Below are 12,373 nucleotides of genomic sequence, written 5' to 3'. Positions count from 1 at the left end.
ACACACATCCAAACCCTAATGGGGTTATCTAAAGTTCAACTGATTAGATGTAAATTCATTTAAATATTAATCTTTTAGATTATCGATCCAAGGGGGATTACCCGCCCCTTGGATTTTAACTTCCAAATGACCCTTATTTCTCCCCGACGATTTAGAGTGACGATGCCACAGATGATGTTATTGCAGCTTTATTAGGTGTTAAGTGCAGTAGTTCAACATGTCGACATTACCCGTAAGTGTGACCTAGAGGCACCATAGATACCGAACGCTGCTAATTTTCTGTTTCAACTCCTCTTGTTTAGTTATCTAACTAGGAATTTAACTTTGAATTCATGAATCTTAAATGAAGCAAAATACCAATACAATTATGAAAAAGAAACTATTATATACAAGGAATTATCACTTGAATTTATAAACTATAGTATGAATTTTACGTAATTGAAAGGAACATAAACAAATCGACTACTTGGAATAGTATTTTCTCCTAAGGAAAGTTATGATAATTAAAAATTCAAAAACTTGAACTAAATACATGAAATTACTAATTGCTTGGAAACCATGATACTTCCAAAGATAACTTATGAAAATGATTTGAATTCCTTGCAAGATATAATTGTTTTGGGACAACCCATTTCACAATAAGTATGAATCCTAGTACTGATTTGCTTGAAAGAAAATTAAATGATTGAATAGCAAGAATTTGGAAATGAATTTTAACACATACTTGTTTGAAGTGAAAAGTACTTAATAATAATCCCAACTAATTCTTCCATATGAAGTAATACAAATTTCATCTACAAATGATAACACTACTTTAAATGTGAATCCTAATACTTGAAAGGTACTAAATTGCTTGAGAATACTTTGGAAATGAATTTAATACTCACTTGTTGAAGGGAAAAGGAAACAACTATTCAACAATAAGCTTCAAACTAACCACATTAATCTTAGTTACTAATTGTTTGAAATAGAGATTAGACAAGAGTATAAACACTTGCTAGTTAACCAAGTAAATAATATTAAGTCTCCTAATAAACAATTCTAATCAATAAACTTCTAGTTGCTTTTGAACTAATACCTTTAAAAGATTATAAAGTGATAACTAATTACTCCTTCCACTTGAAGTAACGTTAACTTTATTGTTGGATACATTCTACAAATAATAACTTTATCAATTTCAAATACTTCAAATACTTCAAAGGGAGCTAATGGTTGCTCCTTAAATTACCCTCAGTTAAAATTGTTATTTAATTCTCTAAGTGATCACGAAATAGATTCCTTGAAACTCATTTGCTAAAACAATTTCGGTTTTGAATAAACTCTCTTTGCATCCTAATTAATACTATTACCATATGAATATTTAACTATGCAATTTACCTCCAATTTTAATGTTAATTAAATTTATCCTTACTAATTACTTGTATTATTAAGTGTAACTTTTCCTTTTTACTAGTCTTATGTTTCTTTTAGCTAGAAGGTAAATGATTTTAACTATTAAAAGAAGTGACTATTCGCAATGCCTTATATACTCATATCTTGGAATCTAATAAAGAAACAAATCAAATATTCAACCTTTCAAATTGAGGCAAAACTTTGTCTAACATTAACTCATATTGCTGAAATACCTAAAAGGGTTACTATGAATCTAAACACATCTACTTGTTAGGTAAATTCCTTTAACATTTGATACTTGTACTAATTGAAATATACAAAAGTTAGTTTTGAAATCCAATAATTAAAGAACTTAAATATTTGAAATGTATTGAATGTCTTGAGGGAACCTACTTACTATTAAGATTTATTTATTTGATGAAAAGATCCAAAACTATGGAATAAGTGTATCATTGGCGCAATAACATTTTCCTTTGCTTTGTTTTTCCTAAGTCAAACTAATTTGTTTAATAAAGAGATTTAACTATTATATCTATATCCTAAGAAGGATTAATTCAAAAAGATAGATCTCTTAGTGCTCGATAATCTATTGAAATTCTCAAGTGTTAATTGACCCTTTTGCCTTATGCAATATTTATCTTTTCAAAACCCAAGGGACTCTTTTCCCATCATTGAGGAGATACTAACCCTTTAGAATTTAAAAAGAGTTCAAATTTGCAACTTAATTTTTTCATATTTAAAACTCCAATAAGGTATCCATTAATATGGGTTAGACCCTTTTCGCTTAAATTTCCCTTTAATATATTAATAATCTAATTCCTAAAACTAGAGATGATATTTTAAACACATTTCCATTAATTTTAATAAGGTTAGATTATAAATAGGTCTAATCCTTTTTAAATAGATATCAATCAATAAATCCATTTTTCATTAAATAGACCTCAATAAATAAATCAATTTCTCACTAAATTTGATTAATTTTCAACTATTAAAATTTATAATTATAAACTAATCCTAAATGATTTTTTTAATCACCAAGTGCCTAAATTTAAAAATTAAAAAATAAACTTAAATCTACAAACAAATTTAAAACATAAATTTAATATGCTTTTAAATAAATTTGATATATATGTTTATATAACATATATTTGAAGGGAATTTTACTAATTTATTAATCAAGGCAATATTTACTTTTTATTTTTATTTTTTTTATTTCATACATGCATAGGGAACAATATTTTTTTTTTTTCCAAAAATCCAAAGAGATGAATATGTTTCTAAAAAATACAGAGATGAACTTTTGTTTTCTATAATGTAGAGAGATGAATGTTTTCCTAAAATCCACAGACATGAATATTTTCCTAAAATCCATAGAGATGGGTATTTATCTAGCTTACACAGAGATGAATATATTTCTATTTTTATTTTCTTTATTCTGATTTTATATTACTTTGGCAATAGATTTATTTTTGTTCAAGTTATTCTAATATATATATTCCATTCTAAAAAAAAATCTGAATTTTTATAAGATAAAGAAAGTTGATTGAGGAAAAGATAATAGATTAAACAATATTCAAATTTGTATATGCATATTTTGAAAGAAATCTATTAACCAATTTATTTCTAAAAGAGAAGAATTTTTTTTCTTTTTTAGATAGAAAAGCAACTTATTACATGTATTTTATTAAATCAACAAACAAAAATTGAAAAAGATTTCCTTGCAAAAATTTGAAATGGATAAAGAGATTTCTTTTTAAAAAAATAAAATTAAAATATAAACTTTCTTATGTGCAAAATTCTGAAAGAGATGAGAAGAAGATTTTCTTTGAAAAGAAAAAACAACCAATGAATGTGCAAGAGGGGAACCTGGATTTGAATGAAGAACCTTGCTACCTCCTTCAATTCCTCCTTGAAGCTTAGTAATGATCTTCTCCAAAATCCTGCAAGAAATCTACAAAATTTCTCCTACAACTAACATGGTATTGAAAATAAATTCATAAGAATTTCAAGACTACTTTATCATCCAAAAAACAATAAACTCCCCCCTAATTTTTCAATCATATTATGCATCACAAACAATTACATATCCTTTGAGCACACCATGGACAAAAACATTGCCAGAGTGCTCTTTTACCCAACTACAAAACATCATGCTTTCCTAATATTCTTCCTAACAAGAAGAATACTCGACCTTACACAAGGACATCTAGCAATTTGAAGATGACATGAGTGATAAAATGTAGTGCAACATGACATAACTACATTTTGCAATGCTAATGTTATAATATCATGATATGGAAGAGTGTAGAACATAATGATTCAAATAATAAGCATATATAAAAAGATCAAATATAGTTTTTCCAAAACATCTTTTTGAGTTGACCATCGATAGACAATTTTAAGTAGATACTTACCCTTCTCTTTGCTTCATAAATCAAACAATAAATACACAAGTTGCACTAAGCATACATACGCAAACAAAAGCATCATTCCTTTCTAAGCTATCATTTCAATGATTTGAGTTCTTTCTCAATCATTAATGCATGATGAACTAATATCCTATGTTATTGGGTTGAATCATATAGGCAAGTAAATGCACAATCTTTGTATATATATATTATGATATTTTGCAAGAATATGAAAAATATCGCAATCGCAATTATTTTATCTACATGCATGCAAGCATAACATTAGATGGTTTTAAAGGGTAACCATTAATATGTTATAAAATAATACATAACCAATTAAGTATTTGATATTCATTTTCCTACCAAGTTCACCCAAGATTACAAATCGCGAGAACCTTTGTTTCATAGCAATATCACTTATACTATCCTCAAATCATGAACAATAAAAATAAGTTTCGTATTTCCAAATGATAAAGAATCTAGAAAGTCAAATTGATCAACTTGGAGACTTTATCAAATCATTGAATCTTCTAAATAATCTCCCCAGGCCTTTAAACAAAACCACGACTACAAGAAACATGCCCCCACACATGCCTAACAACCTATAGAAGCTGCTATTTGCAATTTCCTTTCATACTATAAAAATAAGGTAATTAGGCTTCAATTAAAACCACTAATAATAGATTAATATAAAGTATAAATGAGTAAAGTACCTCACAATCAATAATATATTGAATTATATTATTTTTGGGCATTGTGATTACTTATATAGAAAATAGAATAATATGCATTTGATTTAAATCTCCTCACACAAATAAATAAATTTGAATTCCATCCAACAAAATGTGTAGATAGGTAATAAGTGTGGCAAAATATTTTCAATCCAATCAAATATGAGAGGAGAGGAAGTTTGACCATACAAGACACTTGATTTGGTAGACAAGAGGTCTCTAAAATAGAATAGATTTGGATACTAAGGTATATAAATATTCATGAAAGCGTACCACAATATATAAATATATCAGTAAATGGTCCTAGAATTTATGTAAATCTTGAATGATATCCTTCATCCAAACTAAGAGGGGGCATGAAAAATTCAAGCAATGAATTTGACATGAATAAACTTTACCATTATTTAAGTTGGTTTTGATGATAGATAGCCATGCAAGGTGGATAAAAGATGTGATAAAAACACAAGCTAAGATTAACACGAGTTTTATTTACACCTCTAAAAAGTCTTTCTAAAGCCGATGTGTTATTTATGCAATTAAAGATGAGGTAAAGAATTATTTAGCTCATTTAAAAAGATAAAGATTGACCTATGCATTTGCTCATCAAGCAAGTTGAAAATATACTTGGGGTTCAATTCCTAACATGACAACTTAAGGTCTCAATATATAAGATCTGGGTTATGACAAAAAAAAATCTAATAAATGAATAGAATAAGAATAAAATAGATAATTATTTCAAACCTTATTCAAATTTAATTAAAAAAATAATGTGTTATAAGGGAGGGAGTTGTCACATCTATAACAATTTTGATGAAAGATGGCCATGCAACATAAATATCAAGATGTTTCAAAATCAATTAACTAATCCAATAACAAAATCTTCTTTTGACATATATCACTATCAAATTTCTTTGAAGTTTAGGCACTTAGTTTTAAAAAAGCAATCTTAATACAAAAGCGTTAGTGGGTTGCCATTGTTTCTATACCTTCTGTGACCACTACTGCTGTGAATAGATGCCTTATAGTTGGATGCAGGCCTGGAATTTGACGGTCACCCCTACCTGTCATATGAATTTTTGATGACGGTTTAGTCATTTCAATGTCTTTCATTTAACATTTTAAGAAAAATTTTAACTGTCAAAAAATATAAAAGTAGAAGATTGAAGCAATGAAATGAAAATCAACGCACATCTTTCTTGGGAAGAAATGAAAATCATTATCTTAATGAGAAAATAATGATAAATTAGTAATATATGCAAAAATCTTAAATTTACGAAATAAATTTATAAATTAATACACTAATATATATTATATATTAACATTAAATGATAATCAATTAATAATTACTAATTTAGTAATAATAAGCATTTAAATTTTAAAATTATATATATTAAGACAAGTTTCTATAACAATCTTATTAAATATATTTAAAAAATTAAATTGAATAAGTTTGTAAATTCATATATAAAAAAATAGAATATATTATAAAAATTCATATTAAAATATTTTATCAATTATATTCTATCATTTGAATTATGACAAGTTTCTAAATTCATATGAAAAAATAAAACTATTCTAAAAAATCATATTAAAATATTATAAAATTAGAAACAACTACATCCTTCCATATTCTAAATCCTTCCATTTCAAAATATTCTAAATAAATTTGTATTTTTATAATAAACATTCTAAACTAATATATATATTACCTACTATATTTTTTTACGGTTTATTTATAATTTGAAGTGTGATCTATACGGTTTTAGAAAAAAATAGCATGTCAATACATACGTTCTACTAATTTTTTAAGCTGTCAAATACAGTTCAAAAGTGAAAAAACGGCCATTTTACCTGTCAAATTCCAGGCCTATGAATACACGTGAAGAGACATATGCAGCAGTTCGAAAGATGCTTGCAACTTTAAATGATCCTTTTACACGTTTCTAGGAGCCAGAAAAGTTCAGCAGTTTGCGGTCTGGTACTAAGGGGGCTGTGACAGGAGTCGGTTTGAAAGTGGGATTAAATATGACTGGTGATGAAGCTTCAACTAATCTTATGGTCAAAGCTATCAGATTTAAACAATTCATTCTAATATTCATTTATGAATTTTTTTTTCATCAAACTTACATACACAATTGAATCCAGAAACAATAAATGAATATTAATCTTATGGTCGATTCACCTGTAGCTGGTGGGCCAGCAGATCATGCCTGGAGCTATAAACTCTGCCATTAATGGCACAAGCACCCAGGGCATAAAGTTGTGGAGCTAACACCCCATAAAGGAGACTCTGAATCAAGGACAATTTCTCTGAAGCGGAAAAGAATTACCCTGAACCCTGTCAGCTGGCGACTATGCAAACTCTCAAGCAACAGAAAAGAAACTTTAAGGATCGGGTACATCAGACTTGCAACTTTCAACCAGAATGCATCTTAATCCAGCAATCGGAGCAATTGGCTTTTTGCTTAACTTTGACTAAGTAAATGTAAATTAAATGTTCATTTGTGCTTAGTGATTAGATTCTGTAAGATGGTTACGAGTGCTTCTTATAATAAACAACAGTTAAAGTTTGAAGGTAATGTCTACAGAGACCAATCTGTCTACATTCATACCTAGTACGACATAATTGGGAATGAATAGCGAAAGGCATGGAGCATCTGTGGCCCACATCAGAGTTGATTACAAGTAAATATAACAAAAAGTTGGAAAAGCTTCATGTAATTGACTCTATTAATGACAGTTGTATGTGTTCATTAAAAATTAAATGTCCAATTGAATGCTACACATTTGATTCTTATAACACAAACTACACTGTAAGAGTAATCCTCCTAAGAAGAGAGTTCAATACATGCCTTGATACAGAACACTCATTAATGAGAGGAGCCTCTTTGAATGGATCTACTGTACTCAACGAAGAAGTCCATAGCCAAAAGTTCACATGCCTCTCCTGATCTTTAATACCTTAACAAGCACAAAAAACTTTAAAAGCTTATTTCTACTGTCTAATATGAATACTTCTAGAGTTTACAGCTAGTATTACCTTAATGATAGCCTTGTCTCTTTAGGGAAAGTGAACCAGATTTCATAGACAATTCTTTTAGCAGAACATGGAAAAGGCTTTCCCTCCTCCTGATGAGCTTAGATCAAAACAACATTTCATTGGACTAGCTTTTGACTCTTCTGCAATTACCTGAGAAACAAAGAAAAACAGGGGAGACAAAAACAAAAAGAAAATGTTAAGGAAAATTAATGCTCCCGAAACTGTTTCCTAATGTTAAATTGATGGTAAATACAAATTAATCACAATTCAACAGACAAAACACCGTCAAAAACATAAAACTATAACTGCTGAATTTAATCGATTACCTCTGAGTCTCTGACCCAACTGGGAACCGTTTGTCATCTCGATTGAAGAGAACACCAAATAAATAGTAGCCAGGTGGATGATCTCAAGCCAAGAAGCGGGTGTACAGATTTTAGTTGCAAAAAAATATGTCTCCAACAGGGTAAGTACTTCTGTTCAAAGTCTATTTATGTTTGGTGTAGTTATATTATAGAACTCTAAAGAAGAGGGGAGGATTTAATGAGCCTGATTCTGTCAATGTTTTACCTCGTTTAGGGGCCAAAAGGTATGACAGCACACAGGATGTCACAACTTACAGATTAGGTGTAAATTTAAACCAAATACAATGTGACTGCATAAAAAGGTACTCTTCCAAGAAACGGTCTTAAGGAATAATAACTAGAGGAGATATTCAGAAGCACATGGATGAATGCAGTTTTGTTTGAACAGGGTGCTTTTTCTAACTGTACCCATGCTATCATTACACTATAATGCTTGCCATGTATTATTGTATCGATTTCCTTCTCTTATGCCTAGTTCAAATTGCTTATTTCCTATTTTTATTATAGGTGTTTACTTGGGTTTAACTTTCTTTATCTCAATTCAAAACCCCAAACCCCGTTTATTGAGTTTGAAGTGCTCGATACTCAGTTAAAGGCAACTCCAGTAAATGACTACAATGTGCCAATGATGCCTGCTATCAATTAAAACAATTCTTTTTACAGTTTGCTGATACTGATAGCTAGTAAGTTCTATGTTGTAACACCTTGCAATCTCATTGTTCTATTGAAACGGATAAACACCACTCTAAATATAAACTGTGCTAGATGGTTGTACTTGTGTTACATAATTTTAGTCATTGTAGAATAAGAAGTCGTGTAAGCCAAGTTCTGTAAGGTCATTTAAAACCCTGATGTTCCTTAACCAAATACAGTTCCCTGCATTATGTTAATCCATTTATTTTTTATTATTAGCTTCGTGAATTCATTCTTCATTCTTCTTATATCTATATATTTTTTCTTATTAAGTTGATTTCTATATGATTGAGTTGTTCTTGCTCTTTAATAGAGACCACGAAGCACTTTTTAATGATCTCTTATCTATCTCTTGTATTTCTTGCCGAACGAAGAAAATCCCTCTTTGTAAAATCTCATTTCAAGCAATTAATATAGAAAGCTCTTAGCTTGTGAACGTTATCATGTTTTAGTTGCAATTTTATGCAGGTTAAAATATCAGAAGGAAATTTCTAGTTTACCCTGCCAAAAAAAATATAAATCTTGAATTTCAAACTTTCGATGGTGAAGCATTTCTTTGGCATTCCATACAGAAGAAAGGATGATTCTGACCTTTAGTTTTGTATAGGAAAGAGGGAAGTATGAACTAAAATTTTAAGACTATAATCATAGCATAGTTTATTTGACTTAATACATAAATTGGCAGAACAATAACAAAAGGTCATGATGTTTCCCTTCCTTAACATCTGGTGTACTGAAACCATTCCTGAGTACAAGTATGACTAATAACTTAATATTGTTGTTATATCAGAACAACAGCAACAGCCTTACAATTCAACTGAATCAAAATCATAAGAATGCAGCTTTCTAATATATCTGAGTTCAGTATGATAATCTCAAAATGACTATCTCAAAAACCTCAAAGAAGTAAACATGTAGAACTAACTAATGAATGACCTTCGATCTGGGGAAACAGGATTTTTACATTCTCATGAGACAATATAGGCCTATATTGTGACCAAAATTACGGATTCTACTACCATTAACAAATTCATGAGACAGCAGGAGCTTATATGATGAAAATTATTACTAATTACAGTACCTATTCCAGCCTTTTGGCAAGAACAAAAGAGAACATCAGTAATTTCAAGCAAAGAAATACTTGTCCAATGATATTGTTCCTCTTACTAAAGGTAGTTATGTTAGTACTCCAATTTTTTACTTAAGGTTTTCATCTTCATTGCATGAGAAATCTAAATCTGGTTTGTGTGTAAATTGTAAGGGCATATTTTACTCAATTTATACAATGAAATAATCCTCTAAATTGGGTTTCAGCATACTCTGTTTCCATCCTTCTAATTAAGGCTCAATTTTTGCTTGATTGAAAATAATTCTGTCTGAAGGAACATTTGTTTCATTTTGTGTAAGCTGTTGGCTATGCAATTGGACATGTCCAGCTGTCCAGTCTCGTTTAAATGAACCTGGTGATTGCCGATACCATGTAGATGGCAATCTTCATCAGTAGCCTATATACAATTTATAATTTATTTAACTTAATATAATGTTTTGCAGGCTCTCCAAATTAACCCTTTAAAGGACAGAAGAAACTCGGGACTATCAAATTACAGTATAAATAGGCAGAGCTGAAAGTTTTGTGAAGGCGAACAAGTTTGAGACTTCAGAGGGTGGGATTACGGAGGGAAACGATCTTCAGGAATAATAAATTTTCTGGTATAAGATTGAATCTTAGAACATTTATATACTCATAAAAATGAGAGAAACCAAAACCTGGGGTCAATATATTTGAAACTCTACATGTCATCTATCAAAAATTGGATTGGAGTCTGGGAAATAAGAAAGTGTATATACAAGGGATATTTAAGTGTATATACAGGGGATACGGTCTTCAAGAATAATAAATTTTCTGGTATAAGATTGAATCTTAGAACATTTATATACTCATAAAAATGAGAGAAACCAAAACCTGGGTTCAATATATTTGAAACTCTACATGTTATCTATCAAAAATGGGATTGGGGTCTGGGAAATAAGAAAGTGTATATACAAGGGATATTTAAGTGTATATATAGGGGATATTTCTTGTTATTTAATAAGTGACAAAGGTATACAGGTGAGAAGGGTACTACTCTAAATGACGGAGGTGTTAGATTGGAGAAGCACATGGATGAATGCAGATGTGTTTGAAGTTTTTGAACAGGGTATTTTTCATTAAATATTTTGCTATTGCACAACATTCAGATAGGGCTACACCCCGCTGTAAATGTTTATTGTTTATGATTTGGGTTGTGGTTTTATTTAAGGTTCTTGCCACTTTGTATACTGGTAAAAGTAAGGGTGCTGGTGTAAATGGGTCTAAGAGAATAAAAGAGGGGGTGATAAATTAGAAGAATAAGTGAGACTATTTAGAAGCCTATGAATGAATGCAGCTGTACTTTGGAGTTTGGACCTCTGTGTGCATTTGATCTGTTGATATTGCAAAAAGTTTAAATAGGACTCCAACATATTGGACATGTATATAGACTAGAATTGTGATAGCGGCGGTTCTGTAATAGAATTCGGAGATTCCACAAATTCAAATAAGGAGGAATCTGAAACCAGTAATCTTAAGAAAGAGGTTGCAGTTACAGGACCGAATAGAAAAGTATGGCTCAGATATATAGCTAGCTATGCTTACTACAGAAATACATGGGATTTTTGTGTTTCGAGTGGTAATTTTTTATGGAGTTAGTCAAGGGCTTCGAGGGGCGTTCTATTGCTTAATTTCATCTTACTATTGGAAAGATGTGTAAAAGATCCAAATATCTGTGTATCAAGGGTTTTGGGTTTTCTCATAGATATTCTCCCAGTTGCAGGATTTCATAGTCATTAACAAACATTAACATCTCAAATTGATAAACAAAATCTGCAAGCATTGTTGCATCTTTTCCTTGTGATTTGAAACTCTGTTGGGATACAGAATAACATAAACATCTAAATACCTTGGAGACAGTTGCAATCATCTATCATCTCTTCTGACAAGAACCAGCAAAACATCAATGAGCTTGAACCCCCTTAATCAATAGATCGCCCCACTCCACACGACTTCAGAAATCAATTCTATCTACAACTATAAAAATGACATGTAAGAAAGACTTAACAATTAACTATCTAACAGATATAGTAAAATTAATTTATTGTTATTGTAACTATCTAATATTTTCCCAATTCTGAATCTTACCATTTTGGCACTCGGAAAACTTGAAGCATTGGCATTGATGCAGAATGTAACAACAGATATAGTAAAATTCATACCAGAAAGTGGAGTAACAAATACGAACAGACCGTCCTCGAAAAAAACAGATGCCTAACAAAGAATTTATGAAGGCTGAAGTCGTTGCCAGATAACCGTTGGAGAGGATCAACGGTCAGATGGACCTAACCGTTGACGATGGACGGCTAGAATTTGAATTTACAGGAATGGGATGGGCTCCGTCGGTCGTGTGCGGATTTGAATTTAAAAATTCATAACCGTTTTGAAAATTTGAATTTAAATAACTTAAACGCAAGGTATTGAAAATTTGAATTTAAATAACTTAAACGCAAGGTATAAATTTGAATTTAAATAACTTAAACGCAAGGTATAATTTTGAATTTGAGTCTATATGAAGGTGCACCATATTTTAATATTTCATTCTTGTATTTCAAATTGGTATTTGCCTTAAGAGTCTATTATATTTATTTCTATATTTTTATTGGATTATAAGT

General features: G+C 30.1%; 1 long non-coding RNA gene across 2 annotated transcripts; it reads right to left on the bottom strand.

Annotated features, from left to right (window-relative positions):
- Nucleotides 1-7,078: 7,078 nt before the first annotated feature.
- On the bottom strand, nucleotides 7,079-11,975 carry LOC131857059 (uncharacterized). 2 transcript variants are annotated; one of them, XR_009358481.1, is made up of 4 exons: nucleotides 11,847-11,968; nucleotides 11,608-11,729; nucleotides 7,572-7,721; nucleotides 7,079-7,492 (listed from the first exon to the last, which is right to left on the bottom strand). It is a non-coding gene; the product is annotated as an uncharacterized LOC131857059 (long non-coding RNA). The 2 variants fall into 2 exon arrangements; XR_009358480.1 differs by having other exon boundaries at nucleotides 7,080-7,492; nucleotides 11,608-11,735; nucleotides 11,847-11,975.
- Nucleotides 11,976-12,373: the final 398 nt, after the last annotated feature.

The sequence above is a fragment of the Cryptomeria japonica genome, chromosome 7, assembly GCF_030272615.1.
Source record: "Cryptomeria japonica chromosome 7, Sugi_1.0, whole genome shotgun sequence".
In the NCBI taxonomy this organism is placed as follows: domain Eukaryota; kingdom Viridiplantae; phylum Streptophyta; class Pinopsida; order Cupressales; family Cupressaceae; genus Cryptomeria; species Cryptomeria japonica.
This window is presented reverse-complemented; position numbering and strand designations above follow the sequence as displayed.